Below are 5,897 nucleotides of genomic sequence, written 5' to 3'. Positions count from 1 at the left end.
AACGCTGATTCCGCCAAAAGTAAAGGCGAAGAAGCTCCAAAGTCGTTCCTAAGGGAATGCAGAGCTTACAGCGAAAAGTCAATGCTGATTCCGCTAAAAGTAAAGGCGAAGAAGCTCCAAAGTCGTTCCTAAGGGGATGCAGAGCTGAGGTGTGATTGTTTTTAAGGGAATAATGGCTATGAGTATGGCTTGAAGTGTGATTGTTTGGCCATTCATTTGCACATCGCATTATATCATAACATTTGCATTCATAAACATTCATCCAGGCATATGTAGGATAATCATCTTCATAGCATAAGCGGTTGCTTCGGCAAGTAAAAAAAAGAGCTTCGGAAAGAAAGAGCTTCGTGTACAAAAAGGAGAGCTTCGGGAAAAAGGAAAATGTTGTTTTCTATGCTTCGTTGCGTACGAAAAGAAGGGAAGGTGTTTTTTTCGCCTTCGGCTCAAAAAAGAAAATTTCGTTCACATCAAAGCATTTCTCATACATCAATAAAAGGATAAGGATATATTACAAGGTATGAACAGAATACATTAAAAACAAGTTTTGTTTACATTTACAAAAGTTATCTCAAAAGTTTCTCAAGTACTGTCTACAGTCTACTATCTAATCCCCAAGGAGCTTCGGCTTCGAAGTCATTCTTGATCTTCGGCTTCGGCTTCGTCATCCTACATGAATAAGGTCGGTGTAAGTCAAAATCAAGCTTACAAGAAAAGGTAAGCACAAGGTATGGTTTCTTACTGGTTCAAGGTGACTACGAGCTTCGTCTCCAGCCTTCTCTCGCCCACCTTTTGTCCATATCATTTTTACAAATCTGTTCGAGATACTTCGGGCAAGGTCAGGAATGTCGTCCAGGATTGATGGTGTTAAAGTGAAATTTGGCCTATTGACAATCTTTCCATGATCACAGCCAGCCTTCAGGAAAGCTGTAGCAGTCCCTCGAGAAGCCACCCAGGCACAGAAGTCACCATGCCCAGCTATGACTTCGTCAAGCTCGTCAATCTCCCCCTCAATATGTTCGAAGGTCTTCGGTAGATCTTCAGCTGAGGGGGTGAATTTTTCACTGCTGGCTCCAACTGAGTAAAAAATCTTTCTCAATCGTTGAATGCACTTGTTGCTAAATTCCAAGCATTTTTCTTGAAGACTTGTAAGTAGTTTTCTCAAATCTGAATTTTGTTGAGCTTCGGCTTCAAGTTTTGCATTAAGATCTTGTTTTTCTCGTTCGAACTGCTCAGACTGGCGGAGAAGCTTCGTGTTCAGTTCTGTTATTTTTGCTTCAGCTTCCGCCAATAAACCTTCGGTTGCCTAGAGCTCAAAGTTCTTTTTCTCGAAAGCATCTGATTGTTCCTTTATTTTGCTTTCCAAATTTTCAATTATAACTTCATGCTTTTTATCTTCAAAATCTTGTTGCATTTGCAAGGCTTTGCTCAACAGCATACTCTGCACGAAAACAACCTTCGTCAGATATGTTTTTATTATTAGAAACAATAAAAGTTAAGGGACAAGTAGTTCACCTTGAAGTTGGAATAAAATAAACTACCAACGACATGTTGTCGTCGGTAGCGGCTGATGTCTGTTTCGAGCTTCGGGAATCCGATACTCTTGGACAGAGTACTGATAACTTTGGCTCCTGTTTGATCTCGAATGCAATCTATTTTTTCATCATCAACGCCTCCGAAGAGGAGTGCCCCAGGTTTGTATCCACAGGATTTGGCATACTCTCTAAGCTCTTCTATTTCAGCTTTTGATAGTTGTTCTCCAACTAAATTTTGGAACATGAAGGCTTCGTTTTCTGAAGCTTCATCAGCAATTTCTTTTCCTTTCCCCGACACTGCGGTCACGGCCTCTTCGGCGGCGGTGGTAGCTTCTTCTGCAGCCATGTCTAGCAGTATTTGGTCAATATGTTCAATTGTGCTCTCCAGATTCAACTCTTCAGCTGAGGCAGCTTCGGCAGCTGCGGCCTCTGAAGGTGCAATTTCAATATCTGTCCCCTCTGTAGCCGCTTGTGTTTTCTGGGCTGAAGCTCTTGGCGGCGTCTTGTCAATTACCTCTGTTACAGTGATAATTCTTTGTTTCTTTGCCTTGATTGTTTTCTTCGATTTTTCGGGCTCCTTGTCCTTCTGAAAAAACTTTGTCAGTTGAGGGCCCAGTGGACTTAGCTTCGCAGGTAAGGATTCAGTCATTACCTTCAGAATTTCTTCAACGACAGCAGCAGAAGGTGATGCGGGGGTTTCTTCTGCCTCGGATATTTGTTGCTTCGGAGAAGAAGTTTTCCTCTTCTTCGGAATTTTCTTCTTTGATGGTTCTTTTTCACCTTCATTTAAGGCTTCAGTTATCCTTTTCCTTTTTTGGCCTCCGGCACCTTTGTTCAGATTTTCGTAATCAGGGTATTCGAAACCCAGGGCGTCCAGCACTCAGTTTAGTCTTCGCTTCGGACGGGTGCCGAAGGCCGCGGTCATCAACTGATCTTCTTTTTTGGAATAATTCCCAAGTATTTCGTTGCACATTGCTTCAATTGTTTCCAGCCACTCTTGGCAAGGTGTTTTAAAGTATTTCTTAAATTTGTAATAGTAAGGCAAACGCACAAGTTCACCTTCTTTCTTTTTCCCCTTCAGCTTCGGCATTTCCCATTCTTTTAAGCTAGGAAAAACTTGGAAAGCCAAGAACTCCTGAACCAGGTCTCTTGTACTAATATGATCCGCAACAATTCTGAATTCATTCATTGCTTGTTGTGTGGGACCGTCTACTGACATGTTGCAGAGAGGTCGGGTTTCTCCGAAGATTAGTTCGAGTGGACTTTGCACGAGCTTCTCCTTGTCATCATTAACCTTGACATAGAACCACTCAGACTTCCACCCTGCTGCCCATTTACTCCGATAGCTGATTACAGGAAACTTCGTAGTTTTCCGATAAGCAAAATTGTAGCAACCAAAATTGTCATGCAATCCATCCTTTCTAGCCTTCGTCTGATAATGCAGCTCGTGAACCCGGCAAAAGCTGTCCGCAAATGGCTCCACTGCTTGGCTTCGGAGTGCCCAGATATAAACACTGAGCCTAACGATAGCGTTAGGGGTCAGCTGGTGAAAATAGATACCGAACCTCTTCAGCACCTCTGCAATAATCCCATGAAGGGGGAATCTTAATCCAGCCTTTAAAAAGCTCTTAAAAATAACAATTTCATCCTTTTCCGGCTTCGGGGTAGTCTCTTCTCCCCCGAAGCGTAATAGCTTCTTCTGATCTTCATTGAAAAAGCCTGACTTTACCATTTTGGAGAGATCAGCCTTCGAAACGGTGGATTTTCCAAAGTCCAAGTGGCTGGGCTTACTTGGCATGGCAATACGATAATCGTCTTCGGGATCAGTTTCCTCAATAACTTCTTCTTCTACTCCGGCAGGTGCTTGTTGCGCTTGTTCTGCATCTTCACTAGGGATCTCTTCAGAAACTACCAGCCCGGATCGTTGCATGGCTTCGGAGATGGGAACAGTCTCCGAAGCTTCAGTTTCGCCCCCCTCACGTTCAACCCTGGCAGTAGAACGCACTCTGGCCATTTAATTATGAATATGTGGAAATTTAACACTTTCTTCTTCCGAAGTTTTTTCTGACGAAGCAGGGTTCAAACTGGAGCTTCGTTCGATTCCGACAGACAAGCTTCGGCGACGGTTAAAAATTTTGGCAGCAAAACAGTGCAAATAGCAATGAATGCTGTGGTAACTTCACACCTACTCGTCTGTTTATATAGTGCTGCAGGTAAGAAGGCGAAGCGCCAGAATTTTTACACCAGGCGGACACCCGCTCGCACTCGCTGCGTGGTGGACCGCAGAGACCGAACAGTAACTCTGCAAGGTGGGGCCGCTACGCGCTGGGAGATTGAATCGTTTCTCGACAACGAGCTCAGGGAAGGTGTTTTTTAGACCTTCGGCGCTCCGAAGCTTAAGAGACTTTTTTCACGGATCAAGCTCGTTACGAAAAACGGTCTAGCACCGCGAAAGGGGCTACTGTTGGGCCTATGCTTCGTCGCCGAAGGTCTTACAGGGAGAAGCAGTCTTCGGCGGAAGCTATTTGTATGAAATGGCCGAAGGTTCCTCTTTGTGAAGCTTCGGTATTGCAAACCGACTTAAAGATAGAATGACCTTTTAGTCCATAAAGGTCTGAGTCAATGTTGTAAGCTTTTATAAGGGGCTTACTTGTAATTCCTCACAGGCTGCATCCTGTGCCTATAAATAGTGAACAGTATTCCATTACTGTTCACGCATTCGAGAGATTGCAATCGCATCTTCTAGAATCCAACCTTTTGCCAAGGCAAAGGTATTATTGTATTCAATGATTCCATACATTAAATAAATACAATGTAATTTGTCTTTAATGTATTTATCCCTTTTATACCTTTTTATGTCACCTTATAATTTTTACTGAAATTTTATTACGAAGATTTAAACTTCGTAATTATGCTCTTATCAGCCTTCGTCCAAGGCCCATTATCCTCAAGGGAATAATGTTTCATGGACGAAGGACATTGACATTTAACACTTTATGTTGCCTTGTTCTTAATTCATAGCAGTTGAGAACAAGTCCCCAACAACACACTTTCTCTCAATGATTCTCACAAGGCACTATCACTAAACACAAACGAGTAGCTCTTTCTTGCTTGATCTCTCTTTCGATGTGTATAGAAGTGTTGCTCTAGTAGATAGGAGTGAATACCCAACTCCAGATCATTCTTTACGTAGAACCATTGCTTCATCCAAGAGCCCGCCACTTCTTCCGAAATGTTAGCACATGATAGTTTGCCTCAGAGCGGGACACGAAGTTGTAGCAGCCGAAGTTGTTACGGTATTGTTCCTTTCTGGTTGCCTTCATCTGGTAGGATAACTCATGAATATTGCAGAAGCACCTAGCATCCGACTCTAGCCCTTGACTCCTCATAGCCCATATAAAAACCCCCACTTTGATAAAGGCTTCGGGGGTAAGTTGATGAAGGTATATTTCGAATGTCTTCAGAACTTCAACCAACATCTTGTGTAGTGGGAAGCGAAGCCCAGCTTTCATGAAGCTCTTAAAGACCACCACCTCATCAGCTTCGGGAAGGGGAACGGTGCTTCCCCAGCCCTTACTATAGAAATATCATGAAAATATTTTCCCTTCATCGCTTCGATTTGCCCTTATTTGATAGTTGACTTCCCAAAAACAACATGGCTCGGCCTACACGGCCGATGTTCGACATCTTCATTTCCACTCTCCATATCAAAATTGTCACTATCGCTGGAATCCCCAAACAACCCAGCTAGCATCTCATTGGTAATCTTTTCTGTGTTGGTCTTCTCCATTGCTTCGTAAAACCCAACCATTGTGGGGTTTGTAATCTTCTTGTCCTTAGCCATTTGGATGATGGTTACGATAAATGCCGAAGCTCAGAAATCAATCGAGCTCACAAAGAGAAGAAGGCTAAGATAGCAATCACAATGAAAACATCTAAATGGCACGAAAAATATTCACGGCACAGACTTCTATATATATATATATACTCAGAGCTCCATCGCTCGGTGGGTCTCAGTTCAGAATGATTCGCTATTCTAGCGAAGGGAAGGTGTTTTTTTGAACCTTCGGCTAAAGGCCTTCGTTCACGTCGCTGTCTGAATTTGTTACAAAGAAACAAATTAATATTGTGAGGGGCTACTGTTGGGGGCCTTCCTCTTTCGAAGGTCCACAAAAACATGACTAACCATCTGCTTTCAGCATAACATGGATTATTACAGGGAGCTTCAGCTTCAAGATGGAAGTTTTCTCCCAGGGCAAAGGTGTACTAGACGAATATATAGCCTGAAGATGATAAGAATGAACGCTGAAGCTATAGTCGAAGAGTAACATCTTCGGCTTAAGACGGTGATGAAGATCAAACATG

Source organism: Zea mays, chromosome 2 (assembly GCF_902167145.1).
Source record: "Zea mays cultivar B73 chromosome 2, Zm-B73-REFERENCE-NAM-5.0, whole genome shotgun sequence".
Classification (NCBI taxonomy): domain Eukaryota; kingdom Viridiplantae; phylum Streptophyta; class Magnoliopsida; order Poales; family Poaceae; genus Zea; species Zea mays.
The sequence above is the reverse complement of the archived record's forward strand: the minus strand, read 5'-3'. Positions refer to the sequence as shown.